This window comes from Canis lupus, chromosome 32, assembly GCF_003254725.2.
Source record: "Canis lupus dingo isolate Sandy chromosome 32, ASM325472v2, whole genome shotgun sequence".
Lineage (NCBI taxonomy): Eukaryota > Metazoa > Chordata > Mammalia > Carnivora > Canidae > Canis > Canis lupus.
The window spans coordinates 6,260,294-6,274,662 of NC_064274.1; the positions used below are offsets into that span (position 1 = coordinate 6,260,294).

General features: G+C 38.8%; 1 long non-coding RNA gene across 1 annotated transcript in view; it reads right to left on the bottom strand.

Moving 5' to 3' along the window:
- Positions 1–420: 420 nt before the first annotated feature.
- The window catches only part of LOC125754197 (uncharacterized), a 36,789-nt gene continuing 22,840 nt past the window's right edge, over positions 421–14,369 (bottom strand). Inside the window, exons 2-3 of the long non-coding RNA XR_007407790.1 lie at positions 2,681–2,787; positions 421–959 (exon numbers count right to left, since the gene is read on the bottom strand). This is a non-coding gene — a long non-coding RNA (uncharacterized LOC125754197). The remainder of the gene's footprint in view (positions 960–2,680; positions 2,788–14,369) is intronic.

Sequence of the window (14,369 nt, forward strand, 5' to 3'; positions counted from 1 at the left end):
TGGTAGAAACATACTTAATGACACAAATTATACTTACAATGTATTAAAACTATTTTAAAACAGCATGCCAACAGTGTGATCCCATTGTTCTAAAGGAAAACATATGGACATAACTGTGTAACCCTAAATAAAGACTAGAAAAACATACAAAAATTAATAATAAGCAGAAATTATTTCTAGACAGTAGGATTATGATCTTTTTTTCCCCTTCCTACTTTCAAAGTTTTCCACAATGGTCATGTACTACTTTTCATGTTAAGGAAAAAAATCACATATATTTTATATTTTAATTTAAGTATCCTGTCTTAAAACCTACTCCCTGCTGGGCTGCAATAGGTCAATCTAATAAACATGCCTATTAATTTGTTGGTGTATAAAATAATGTTTTAACCTAGTGAACTTGGTTGCAAGAAGCAGAAATTACAGTTTGCTGTACATTAAAGCCAGAAGAGTAATTATAAAAAGTAGGGTCACATAAGAATATGGCAGCTCCTGTAACAAATAGTGTGATTGGATTTGCAGGGAAGGACAGTTTCTAAGACAAAGGAAAACAATTCCAGAAAAGCAAAGGCTTGCCAAGAAAAAATATAATAGACATCAACCTACCAGCTAAAGCACAAATGTATTTATTTAGCAGGCCTGTGAACAGTTTCTCTGGTGAACTTCCAATCTGTCTTAGATTGGGTTCCCAAGTAAAATCTGAGGTGGGAAGCTGTGTGCAGGAGGATTTTAGGCAGTGTTCATGGGAGACACTTTACCTGTAAGGATGTGAAGAAGGCTGAGCTGGGCAGAAGGAGGAGCTGACAGCAATGGACTTGCAACTGAGCTCTCAGCCAATCCTGCAGGGAGCTCTGGAGCTGGGACAGCCCTTCAGAGTTCCTCCAAACTCAGGCAAGGAGATAGGCCTTCATACACCCACATAAGTCAAGACGAGGCACAATCCTGGGCAAGGCAGTTTCCTGCAGCACAGGTGCCAGCACCGTGAAGGACACAGCTGTTAACCATTGGCAGCCCATAGTCCCAGCAGTGGGGGGATGGATGGGTGTGCCACAGCCCCAAAAAGGGTATCAGGGTGGGCATCACACTAATCAGTGTGGTAGAGCAGAGTTAAGCCCTACCCCTACCTCCTTTCCAAAAGCATAGTAATCACCAATTTTTAATATTTTATTAAAGGTGTAGTTACCCTCGTAAGTAAAATAGACAAATTGTGACTCAGAAATAAAAAATCTAGTGATAAACAAGGGCTAAAGACTGTAGACCTCCTAGGCTTTGAAATCAGAAGCAGCCAATGCTGGCTACAGCATGGGGCTAGGGTGAGAAAGTCTAGAATCTGGAAGATGATGGCTCCTAGTACTGCTCTGTCCATTTGTAAAAATTAATCGAAGATTTAGCCACCCAATATACTCAGTATAAAGGCTCACACTTAATAGGAGTGAATGTTTGGGTCACCCATCAGGTAAAAAAAAAACCATAACCCATTGAGGCGCTGGCTGAGAGCAAAGGGAATGCAGAATGGGTAGTAGAAAAAGAAATTATAAATACCAACTTTAATCTCATGGCTAGATACGTAAATGAGAATTATAGTAACCATATATATTTTTTCCTTATTTTATCTCTACACTTTTCTACTTTTTCCCTATTTATACAAGGTATGTTGCTATGATAAACTTTTTTTTAGATTTTTATTTATTTATTTGAGAGAGAAACAGAGCACGAGCAGTGGAGGGTGGGCAGAGGAAGAAGCAGACTCCCCACTGAGCAGGAAGCCCAATGCAGAACTCGATCCCAGGACCCTGAGATCATGACCTGAACCAAAAGCAAACACTTAACCAACTGAGCCATTCAGGTGCCCTGATGTGATAAACGTTATACCATGCTTTTTGGGCTATAGGATCTCAAGTTGCAATTCTGACTTTATTAAAAGAAGCCTAATCATCATTCAGAACCAAAGATGATTATTAACACCGTTCTGTAAGCTCAGTCCAATAAAGAGGGCAAAGAGGAGAAAAAGCATCCCCCAGAAATGGTTACATAGACTGATGGGATGCTAGATCTCTCTTTCCTAAGGAGAGAGTGTGTTTCCTCTGGACTGAGAAACAATTGTATCACCTGAGGCAGGAGTATGTTGCTGTTTGAAAATTCAAATATAGGTAGAAGTGCATAAATAAAAACTAGCCATATAACATTCCATTAAAGAGATAAGCCACAATTGACCGTACTGTTCCTCCATCCTTTTAAGTTGTCATTTAGGTTATTTCTAGTTATTGCCATTACAAATTATATACTGATAGTTTTGGAATTTTGTAGTGGGGTCACAGAATTGGAATCCAAGGATGTATTTCTAATCCTCTCAGCCTTATACAGCTCTGTGAAAAAATTCCTTCTCTCTTTCTGGAAGAGTGGCCAGCAGGGTCAGAAAACCACTGATAAGGGCACCTTAGTGCTTCAGTCTTAATGCCTGTTCATTGATTTCCCTGATTCTCTATGCTAAAATCTTCATACTCAGAAGAGTGGGGGAGACCAGGAGGAAGCTCCTTCTCAAGGTGGGATTGTACTTTATTTACTCATTCAACAATCTTTTAGGAGAAACCACTTAATATTGTGCCCTAACAGTGTTTCATTTACCACAAAATAAAATGTTAGCACTCTTCTAGAAAATATACAGAATTTCATGGCATACCTTTTGTCTTCATTCCATCTTTATTTTCCATTCTTTTTTTATTTTTTATTTTTCACCTATTTCAAATTTCTTTACTCATACTATATTGTGGCTGCCTTCAGTTTTCCCTGATACAAAGAAGAGAAAGGAGAATTAAGAATACATCTGCATACTCATGACTGCAATGAACAGAATGCCCACCTTAGAGTGCTTTAAGCAATAAAGGCACATCATCATTTCAAGTAATAAGTCTGAAGGCATATTATTCAAGAATCAGTCCAGCAGCTCAGTGATGTCATCCAGGGCCCAGGGTCTTCCCATCCTTTTGCTCTGATATCCTCAACACATTGGATTTTTTTTTTTTTTATGATAGTCACAGAGAGAGAGAGAGAGAGGCAGAGACACAGGCAGAGGGAGAAGCAGGCTCCATGCACTGGGAGCCCGACGTGGGATTCGATCCCGGGTCTTCAGGATCGCGCCCTGGGCCAAAGGCAGGTGCCAAACCACTGCGCCACCCAGGGATCCCTGGATTTTCATCTTCTGGTTGGTTGTCTCATGGTGGTGTGATGGCTGCAGCAACTACAACTATCACATCCTCACACCACAGTGCCAAATGCTGAAAGAGAGGAGGAAATGGTCTCCCCATATAAATCTCTCTCATGGGGAGAAAAATCTTTCCCAGCCCTGCAGATATCTCTCATGTTTCATTGACCAGAACTGGGTAATGTGGATACCATTAGCTGCAAATACACTGAGAAAATGGGCATCTGGCATTTTTAGCTTCATTCAAGAGGTAGGGGTGGGCTTTCCTAGAAGGGAGGAGGTAGTAGAAAATATGTATTGAGTCAGCAACCAAGTGACTGCTTTAGATACAGGATTATGGAGTGGGGCTGGTGGTGAGTAGAGGGGTGGATGCATGTTTACATATCTATATAAAGACAAATCTTTTTTTAAAAGCTTTAAGGCCCAAATGTTGTCTTCAATGTTTCTATCTAACTATATATCACAAAATATGGCTCACAACTCTCAAACACATTCTCTCACCCTTTCCTTGCCCACTCCCCTCTCTCACACACAAGAAGTTTCCAAAAAACGTCCTGCAACCTATTTTCTAATATTTCCATTTCAACACTGTCAGTGATGCAATATCTAATGTTCTTTGTTTGGAATGGTTGACATTAGCAGACATGTCTACAACATTTCCTTTCTAGATGATATATCCTTCTGCATAACAACAATCAGATGTGTCTGGAAGTCTAATGAGTCACTATGAATAAGTTGCTATATATAATTTGGTAATTCAGAAAAAAAACTCCAATAAGAACCTTATATTAAAATATAATTATAGGGGATCCCTGGGTGGCTCAGCGGTTTGGCGCCTGCCTTTGGCCCAGGGCGCGATCCCGGAGTCCTGGGATCGAGTCCCATGTCAGGCTCCCGGCATGGAGCCTGCTTCTCCCTCTGCCTGTGTCTCTACCTCTCTCTCTCTATGTCTATCATGAATAAATAAATAAAATCTTTAAAATAAAATATAATATAATATAATTATAAAATACCTACTTCTTAATATATAATGCTCCACCATCTACTAAGTATTCTCATATTCATTATCTTACTTATCCTCACAATGACCCTGTAAAGTCAGTATCATTATTAGCATTTTACAGATGAAGAAACAACTGGTCATTAGAATTAAGTGACTTTGGCTAGTCACAGAGAAGAAGTGACAAATCAGGACTTTAACTCACTTATCAAGACATTACACCAATTGCTTTTTAGGTCCCACACAAGTAGGAAAGAATCCAGTGATTTCTCATATTTTATTATGTAACTATGTTTTTTAAGAGTTATGAAAGTTTAGGTATATCACTTAAACTCTCAGTGATCCTTAATATTTTGTTCTATAAATTAGGGGCTTAAATAGATCAAAGGTTCCCAGCTATCAGTATAGCAACCAGGAAAGGTGACATAGTAAACCTCTGAGCTTCACCTGAGTAATATCTGAACAACTACCACTGCCACAATTCCTTTCCTTCCGACCGTTACCTCCAAAGTGGTCTTATTCATCTATATATGCATTCAAAAAACATTTATGAAGCAACTGCTATGGGCCAGAAATTTTCAGGGGGAAAGAGTTCTCCCCCAATGTCTATGTTTTCACTGTCAATAACTTTATACCCCTGCCCTGATTTTCAAATTTTTATGGAAAGATTAAAAGTGGTTTATTCCTGATGTTTGTGTTCTAAAACTCTGTGAATCTATGACTTTGGACATGAGAAATCTAATAGAGTGAATATAAGAAAGAGGGACTGGGGCACTTGGGCGGCAGTTAGTTAAGTGTCTGACTTCTTGATTTAGGCTCAGGTCACGATTTCAGGGTGGTGAGATCAAGCCCCGCATTGGGCTTCATGCTGAGTGTGAACCTGCCTGAGATGCTCTCTCTTGCTCTCCCTCTCCCCCATCAACCTTCTTCTCTAAAAAGAAGAATAAGTGGAGGAGGAGGAGAGGAGGAGAAGGAGGAGGAGGAGGAGGAAGAGGAGGAGGAGGAGGAGGAGGAGGAGGAGGAGAGGGACATGCAGGGAGATAAGTAATCAGTGAAAGTAAAGGACTAAAGCCAGACATAGCAGCCCAGTCTTTTGCCATTAACAATTCCTCAGATAACGAGCCTCACTTGGTTGAGGTCCAGATGAAGCCAGCACTTCCACAGACCCAAACACAGCCCCATCACATCAGCCACATCTCCCCACAGGCCCACTGTGCCTTCTCATGAGATCAATGCCAGCGCTTGATGATCAGATCACAGTTTGTATTGTCCCACCTGGGACCCCGGGTGCAGCCCTATGCTGTGCCTGTGAAATCTCATATTTCCTTTTTAATTTTTATTTATTTATGATAGTCACACACACAGAGAGAGAGAGAGAGAGAGGCAGAGACACAAGCAGAGGGAGAAGCAGGCTCCATGCACCGGGAGCCCGACGTGGGACTCGATCCCAGGTCTCCAGGACCGCACCCTGGGCCAAAGGCAGGCGCTAAACCGCTGCGCCACCCAGGGATCCCCGAAATCTCAGATTTCCTACAGGCAAAGATGGGTGGCGATGGATGTTTATGACTCCAGAGGGCCACTGTGAAGATTGATGACTTATGTTTTGCAAAGTGTTTTTATCCCCAGATGAGAGCTGCTCCTTCAGCTGGCTGCTGCATGATTAGCATTTGCTTGCTTTAAATTGGTTGCTCTTGCCATATTTCAAGACCCCAAGAAAGACCAAGATTAAAAGAAATGCCCAGGAGTCCACTGATGACTCTTAGATTGCACTTCCCCAGAGGCTGATGGGCTGACAGAGATGGAACACTTCTTTTCAGCACCACCTTTACAGAGACACACTGCATCTTGACTTTCAGATGTGGGATCAAGATCACGAAAGTCACATTTGAACCAAGATCTGATGTGCCCCTTGAGGCCACGCTGCAGACTGCCAGCATACTGTTCTGCCTTGGGAACATTTCCAGGCTAATAGCAAAATGATTTCTTATGGGACTGCTGGAGGGGGAAAGACTGAGTGGAAATTTATCTTGCAATTTAGAAAAATAGTAAATAAGTTTGAGTGATAATCACAGAAAATCCAAACTGGTTTAATATGCATGGTTTCTAATAATGTGAAAATTGATTAGAAACTATACTTACTATCTGATTATCTTTAGAAAACCTAGAACAAAGACCAGTTTTGGAATTCTGTATTATTTCAAGACTGATTTTTTGGGGGTTTGGCAATTTGAGCAACTAACACTTTAAAAGATAAAAATAAATTGCGTTGATCCAATAAAGAGAAAATAAAATTACTGTATTGCTTTTCCCCTGTGAAGCATTTTCCCTGGCCTTTCAAGTTTTGTTAAAGAATATTAAAAGCATCGAAATGAGCAAGAGGTATAATTTATAATTACGTGACCCATGCACACTCTAAAATGTTTCCGTAGTACCACTAGCACAGGTATGGAAGTCAAACTTGAAGTAGTTACAAGTGCAGTGAAAATCTGCATTTGAGAAGTTCTAATGGCTAGTGGAGTCAGAGTTTTCACAAAATACACAGAGTAAACCCTTGCCCTACAGATAAATTAGATTTAAATGAATAGCTAGTAATAATGCATGAAGTAGTCACATGAATATTAGCAAAGATTCTTGACTAAATGTACTAAATGTAGAAGTACATTAGGAAAAATGGTGACTTCATCATGGCTTATTTTGAATTTTCAATTTTCTTAATATTTAGTTAAAGTCCAAGTGACTTAAGGAATAATAATAAGTTTTATAGCCTTTGGCTTCTAGGTTACTCTCAGCAGTCCTCACTGAAGTCTGTATTAAGAATGAAAAAGATAAATTTACAAAGGCTGCCCTTTGACAATATCTCCCTATATTCCTGAATAAATTTCACAGGTGACTAGGAATAATACTGAACAGTTAGGCTTCAATAAGTAAATCAGTGAATATCCTTCTTTTGATCAGCTAAAAAGGAATCAGGAATTATCTGGCACTTAGTTATATATTTACCATTTAGAAGTAGCAATTTTCACCGAGACACAGAAGCCCTGAAAGTGAGGGACAAAGCTACATCCACTCTATTCCCAGTCACAGTGCTGGGCCACAATATAGGTAGGTACCATGGGAATGACAGATGGTACCAGAGTAATCCAGTAAGCACATAGTCTTAACTAAGAATGTGACTACTACAAGTCCAGTGATAGGGCCCTAATACCAAAGAACCAAGTTGCTACTAACCTAGAAACCCTGGAAAATGGCCAAATAACAATAATAATACTTACCACCTCTTCTTGAGTGTCCACAATATGACAGGCACATTGCAAACATTATTATTATTAATATTCACAACTCCATAAGACCAGAATGACTATCTCCATTTTACAGATAAGAAAGTCAAAGGCTAAAAAATTAAATCATTTGTCCAGTTCGAAGCAGCACAACACAGGAAAAGCATAATTCAAACACAAGCTACTCTGATAACCAAGCCAATGTACCAGACCTCTCTACAAACTCAGTGAGCCTGAATCCAGAGCCGCAAACACATGTTTATGCATCCTGTATACTTACATACTTGGGTCTATGTCATGGGCATAATCTTTAGGGAAAAAAAGCACAGAAGTCATATAAAAAGGTGATCATATTTTACACAATACATATTGAGAGCTAGCTATCATCTGCAAAATTACTTTTGTGACACTTTCCAGGTGTGATAGCCTGCATGTGGTCCTTGAACCATCAGCATTACTTTGAAGCTTGTTACGAATGCCCCACCCCACACCCACTGAATCATATATTCTAGAATAGATCTCAGCAATGTTTAACTAGCCCTCCAGGTGAAAGAGACATATGCTAAAGTCTGAGGACACTTAGGTTTTGACCAGTTCTGATTCGACCTCTGAAGTTAGAGCATGATCACATCCCTGAGGATACCTAAACAAATGTGGGGCTCTGACAGCAAAAGGGTGTCTGACACAGAGTCTCTGAGTCAAATGCTTCAGGAGACCAGAAAAGTTTAGAGGCTACAAGGGAAATGACCTATGACTCAGCCAGCGTTTAACAGGACCATAAAAGGCACTTCAAAAAGTGGAAACAAACAAAAAAACAAAACAAAAAAAAAAGTGGAAACAAAATGAGAGAAGGAAGTCACTATAGTTCCTTTAGCCCAGAGCCACTTAACTGATTAGGATTCATTTGTTGCAGATGAAGTAAAAATTCATTTCCCCGAATGTCAATCTAATATACATGAACACCCCCCAAGTCCTTCTTTTACAATTATAAATATGCCTAAAGGGGAATTGTAATTTTAAAGTACCTCAGTGTGAACAAAGCAACTAATTCCCTTGAGGTTATTTTTCATATTTAGATTAACTTAGTGAGACCTTATATTACCCACATCATAGTTTCTCTGTATACCCAAATTATTACTACTTTTCTCAAATGGCCAGTACAAATTTTAATAATAGCTGGAGTAATACTTTCAACTTTGGGGTTTTCTAATGTGAACAAGAAATGAATACCAAAATGTGGCAAATAATTAGGTTACAGATAAGTAAGAGACTGGAGAGAATATTTGTAATACATAGACTAGAGAAGGAATTAATATTCACAATATATAAAGAGCTCCTACCAATAAAAAAGAAAAACAACTTAATAGAAAAATGAGCAAAGGAAGCAAACGGGTCATTCATTCATCATTCAACAAATACTATTTTTTTAGATTCAGTATCATTTGCATCCTGACTCTATCCTTCCTAGTTGTGTGACCTTTAGCAGTTTTTTTTTCTTTTTAAAGTAAACAGAGGGATTGAATTCACGACCCTAAAATCAAGAGCCCCTCGCTTTACTGAGTGGGTGAGCCAGGCACTCCTGGGCTTTAGTACTTTATTTAACCTCTGACTTAGTTTTCTCACCAGTCATAAGCATCCTAATAACAGTACCTACTTCACAGGGTCTTTGTAAGTATAAAAATCTACATAAAGTATAAGAAGGCTCAGAAACTGCTAGATATTGCTATTATTATGTTACATATTATATGATTAACACTACTAGGCACTAGCAATTCTAAAAAGAAAAATAAGTGGAAAAAATAGTAAAAGATGTTTACTAGCAAAGATATGCACAGGTGTGTAGGGAAATAGCATTCCCATACTTTGTCAGTATAAACTGGAGGCAAAGAGTGGAGCTGGTAGACAGTATCAACTTTAAATGCACATGCCCTTCAAAAATAAATAAAACAAAATAAAATAAATGCACACACCCTTTGATGTCTAAATTAGAACACTAGGAATTTACCTGAGAGTACTCAACAAAAGCATGAAAATACTCATCACAACATTTTTATAACAAACAAAAAATTGAGGGCCATCTGGGTGACTCGGTTGGCTACGTGTCTGCCTTCAGCTCAGATCATGATCTCAGGGTCCTGGGATCAGGTCCCACATTGAGCTCCCTGCTCAGCAAGCGTCTGCTTCTGCTTCTCCCTCTACCCTTCCTCCCTCTTTGTGTTCTCTCTCTCTCGCTCGCTCGCTCGCTCTCTCTCTCTCAAATAAACAAATAAAATCTTTTTTAAAAATTGGAAATATCCTGAATTCATATACAGAGATGATTAAAAGAAATAGGGTATTCAAATTCTGGAAAACCCACTGAGAAAAATAAGATAGATGTGTAAGTACTGATATGAAGACATCTTCAAAATATATTGTTTTTCAAAAGAGTGTAATGTGATCTTCTTATGAACATCTTAAAAGGTATTACACATTATATTGCATATGCATGAAAATTTTCTAGAATAACATGGTCACCTTGGGATGAAGAACTAGAGATTAGGGGTTATGGATGTAAACTAAACTTATTGTGGCAAACATTTCAAATCTATACATACATCAAATCATTATATTGTACACCGTGGACTAATATAGTGTAGTGTGTCAGCTACATCAAAATAAAACTAGGAAAAAAAGAGAGAGGAGATTATCATTTTAATTTTTCCTTTTTATACTATTGTAATTTTTCTGGGAATAGGTATTATTCTTTCTATGAAATTATGGATTATCTTTTTTCTCTTCTTTGTTTTTCAGTGTTTTTTAAATCTGATTTTTAAAAAGCAAATATTTATTCTCTCACACAATTTCCAAGATTCAGAAATCCAAGCACAGCTTCTTATGGTGCTTCTAGCAGTGAAGATGCAAGCAAGATGTAGACCGGGGCTACAGACTCACCTGAAGGCTTGGCTGGGACTAGGGGATCTGACTACGAGGTCACTGACATGTCTCTTAGCCAGAGGCTTCAGTTCTTCCCTCTGTCGTCCTTCTCACAGGGAAGTTGCCATCTCTTTCACAACATGGTCTCTGTATTTATACACCATTGCCTCTGCTTCATTCTAATTCATTAGAAGTCAACCAGCCCAAATTCATGAAGAAGGGAAGTAGAAGTATTAATAAATTTGTAGACATTTCAAAACCACCACAGAAGGGCAATATTTGGGAGGCAGATCTCAGAGGGGAATGAAGCTAGAATCACAACATACGGAAGTAGATATGTGGAAAGAATACTGGCCTTGAATCAGGGGAGCTGGTGTCTATTTCCTGACATACATACAGCCAGCACATAAAAAATGTTTGTTATATAATTGCATAAATAAATTTTCTGAGATTGCTCCCAAGTCTTTGGCCATGGGCATAAGAGCACATTACCACATTACAGGGCTCTCCAGAGGGCTGAGTGGAATAATGGATAGCAGAGCTCTTTATAAACTCAACACGTATATTCAATGACACCTGGAGGTGAACATGGCCTGGACCATGAAGAAGGGGCTCCAGCGCACAGGAGTCCTAGCCCATCCCAGGCATCTCCTCTACCTGTCTAGCACCTAGGACCTGGGGAACAGCTCCGATTCCAGCTCTCTATCTCAGCCTGAGTCCAGACTCCTTACAGTGTCCTACCACCAGTTAGGTGCTAGCAACCTAACATTTTATTTTATGAAACACTACCAAACTCTTCCAGTATTCCCTATCTCAATAAATGGTGACTCCATTTCTCCCACTGTTCAGCCCAAAAACTTGGAGCCGTTCTCAACATCTCTGCCTTTCTCACTCCTCATATCAGTTCATCAGCAAGTCCTGCCAACTATATTCAGAATCCAGCTGCTTCTCGCCATTTCTATTACTACCACCCCCTGCCAAACATGACACCTGATATACCAACATGATTTCTTTATATGATTGCAAAAACTTTTTTCAACAAGCCATTTTCCTGGATCTAACATCCAACTCTGGATACAATTTCTTATGCTGCCACCAGCATCATTTGCAAAATTTTCCACAGGTTATAGAACACAGCATTATATAATAACTAGGCATGATGCATGCCTAATGGCACTATATTACAACCATATCATGATAAGCAATCTGTGAGCATCATCTGTCTCCTGCATCCCAAGACCCAGGCCTGACCAAGGTCTACCATGGCATGTAACATCCAGACGTACTAAACTATTCATGATAAGGAGGGGACATTGTCAAACAGAGAGGTTTGTAGAGCAGTAAGATAAAGTATACATGGTCCTCTAGGATATTGTTGTATCATCTAATTTAATCAAGCCTTGAACTGCCAGGCTTGGTCATATCAGATAATAAAGACTTTATTGTTTGAACTATTAGTTGGCTTTTCTTTTGCAGCAAAAACATCCTTATCAATATAACAGCCATAACTAAAAAGGGTGGTGGCAACTAAAAATAACAACAAATACAATAGGTCAGTTAAAAATAGGTCATAAGGGATCCCTGGGTGGCGCAGCGGTTTGGCGCCTGCCTTTGGCCCAGGGCGCGATCCTGGAGACCCGGGATCGAATCCCACGTCGGGCTCCCGGTGCATGGAGCCTGCTTCTCCCTCTGCCTGTGTCTCTGCCTCTCTCTCTCTCTGTGACTATCATAAATAAATAAAAATAAATAAATAAATAAATAAATAAATAAATTTAAAGTTCCCAACTACAAAGAGAGAGAGGAAGGTACACCAACTCTTTAGAATAAGAAAACTTTTTCCATAAATATCTCATGGATGCTAATTCCATGAGATATTTATCACAAAAAGATAAAGGACACAGAATAACAAAATGGGGCAGTGTGTCTGTAGCAAAAATTGTTGATGCTTCACCAAATATCCACATGCTTCTCTCTATTTCCCAGCCCCCATGAATCCAAGTGGATCATGTCACTAATCTTTTTTTAATGGGAAAATGTGTAGCTGCCACTGCTTTATTTAAAACTATCTTTTAGTTCCAGGGCACCTGGGTGGCTCAATCAATTAAGTGTCTGATTTCGGCTCAGGTCATGGTCTCAGAGTCCTGGGATCAAGCCCTAAATTGGGGTCCTTGCTGAGGAGGGAGTCTGCTTCTCCTTCTCCCTCTGCCCCTCCCCCAACCCGTGCTCTCTCTCTCTCTCAAATAAATAAGTAAAATCCCTAAAACAACAACAACAACAACAACAACAACAACAACAACAACAACAAACTATGTTCTAGTCCCTGAACTGTGTCAGGTTGTTACTCTTTTTTTAAATTCCATTTAGCAGTTAACATACAGTGTTATATTAGTTTCAACAATTCCATGCATTACTCAGTACTCATGATAAGTTTACTCTTACTCCTATTCACCTATTTCACCCAATCCCCCATCACCTCCCCTCTGGCAACCATCAGTTTGTTCTCTATAGTTAAGAGTCTGTTCTTTGGTTTGTCTCTTTTTTCTTAAATTCCACATACGATTAAGATCATATGGTATTTGTCTTTCTCTGACTTATTTCACTTAGCATTATACTCTCTACTTCCATCCATGTTGCAAATGGCAAGATTTCATTCCTTTTTATGACTAACATTCTATATATATGTATATATATACATACATATAGATATATACATACATATAGATATATAGAGATATAACACCTTCTTTATCCATTCATCTATTGATAAACACAGGGATTGCTTCTATAATTTGGGTATTGTAAATAATGCTTCAATAAACATAGGGGTGCATGCATCTTTTAAAATTGGTGTTTTTATATTCTTTAGGTAAATCAATACCTAGTAGAATTACTAGATCATACAGTAGTTCTATTTTCAATTTTTTGAGGACTCTCCATTATGTTTTCCACACTCTGCACCAACTTTCATTCCCACCAACAGTGCACGGGGGTTCATTTTTCTCTACATCCTTACCAACACTTGTTGTTTCTGACAGGTGTGAAGTGATCTCATAGTGGTCTTGATTTGCATTTCCTCGATGATGAGTGATGTTGAGCACCTTTTCATGTGTCTGCTGGCCATCTGGTCATCTTCTTTGGAGAAATGTCTGTTCATGTCTTTGGCCCATTTTTAATTGGAGAATTTGGCTTTTTTGATGTTGAGTTCTATAAGTTCTTTATATATTTTGGACACTAACCCTTTATCAGATATGTCATTTGCAAATATCTTCTCCTACTCAACAGGTTGTCTTTTAGTTTTGTTGATGGTTTCCTTTGCTGTGCCGAAGCTTTTTATTTTGAGGTAGTCCTAGTAGTTTATTTTTGCTTTTGTTTCCCTTGCCTGTGGAGTCATATCTAGAAAAATGTTGCTACAGCCTATGTCAGAGAAATTACTGCCTGAGCTCTCTTCTAGGATTTTTATGGTTTCAGGTCTCACATTTAAGTCTTTAATCCATTTTGAGTTTATTTTTGTGTATGGTGTGATAAAGTGGTTCAGTTTTATTATTTTGCATGGTTGTCCAGTTTTCCCAGCACCATTTGTTGAAGAGACGGTCTTTTCCTATAGCATATTCTTGCCTCCTTTATTGAAGACTAATTAATCATAAAATCATAGGTTTATTTCTGGATTCTCTGTTCTGTTCCACTGATCTACATGTCTGTTTTTGTGTCAGTACCATACTGTTTTGATTACTACAACTTTGAACTATATCTTGAAATATGGGATAGTGATACTTTCATTTTTTCTTCTTTTTCAAGATTGCTTTAGCTATTCAGGGTCTTTGTTTCCATACAAATTTTAAGATTGCTTTAGCTATTCAGGGTCTGTGGTTCCATACAAATTTTAAGATTATTTGTTCTAATTCTGTGAAAAATGCTGTCGGTATTTTGATAGGGATTACATTCCATTTATAGATGGGTTTGGGTAGTAGGGACACTT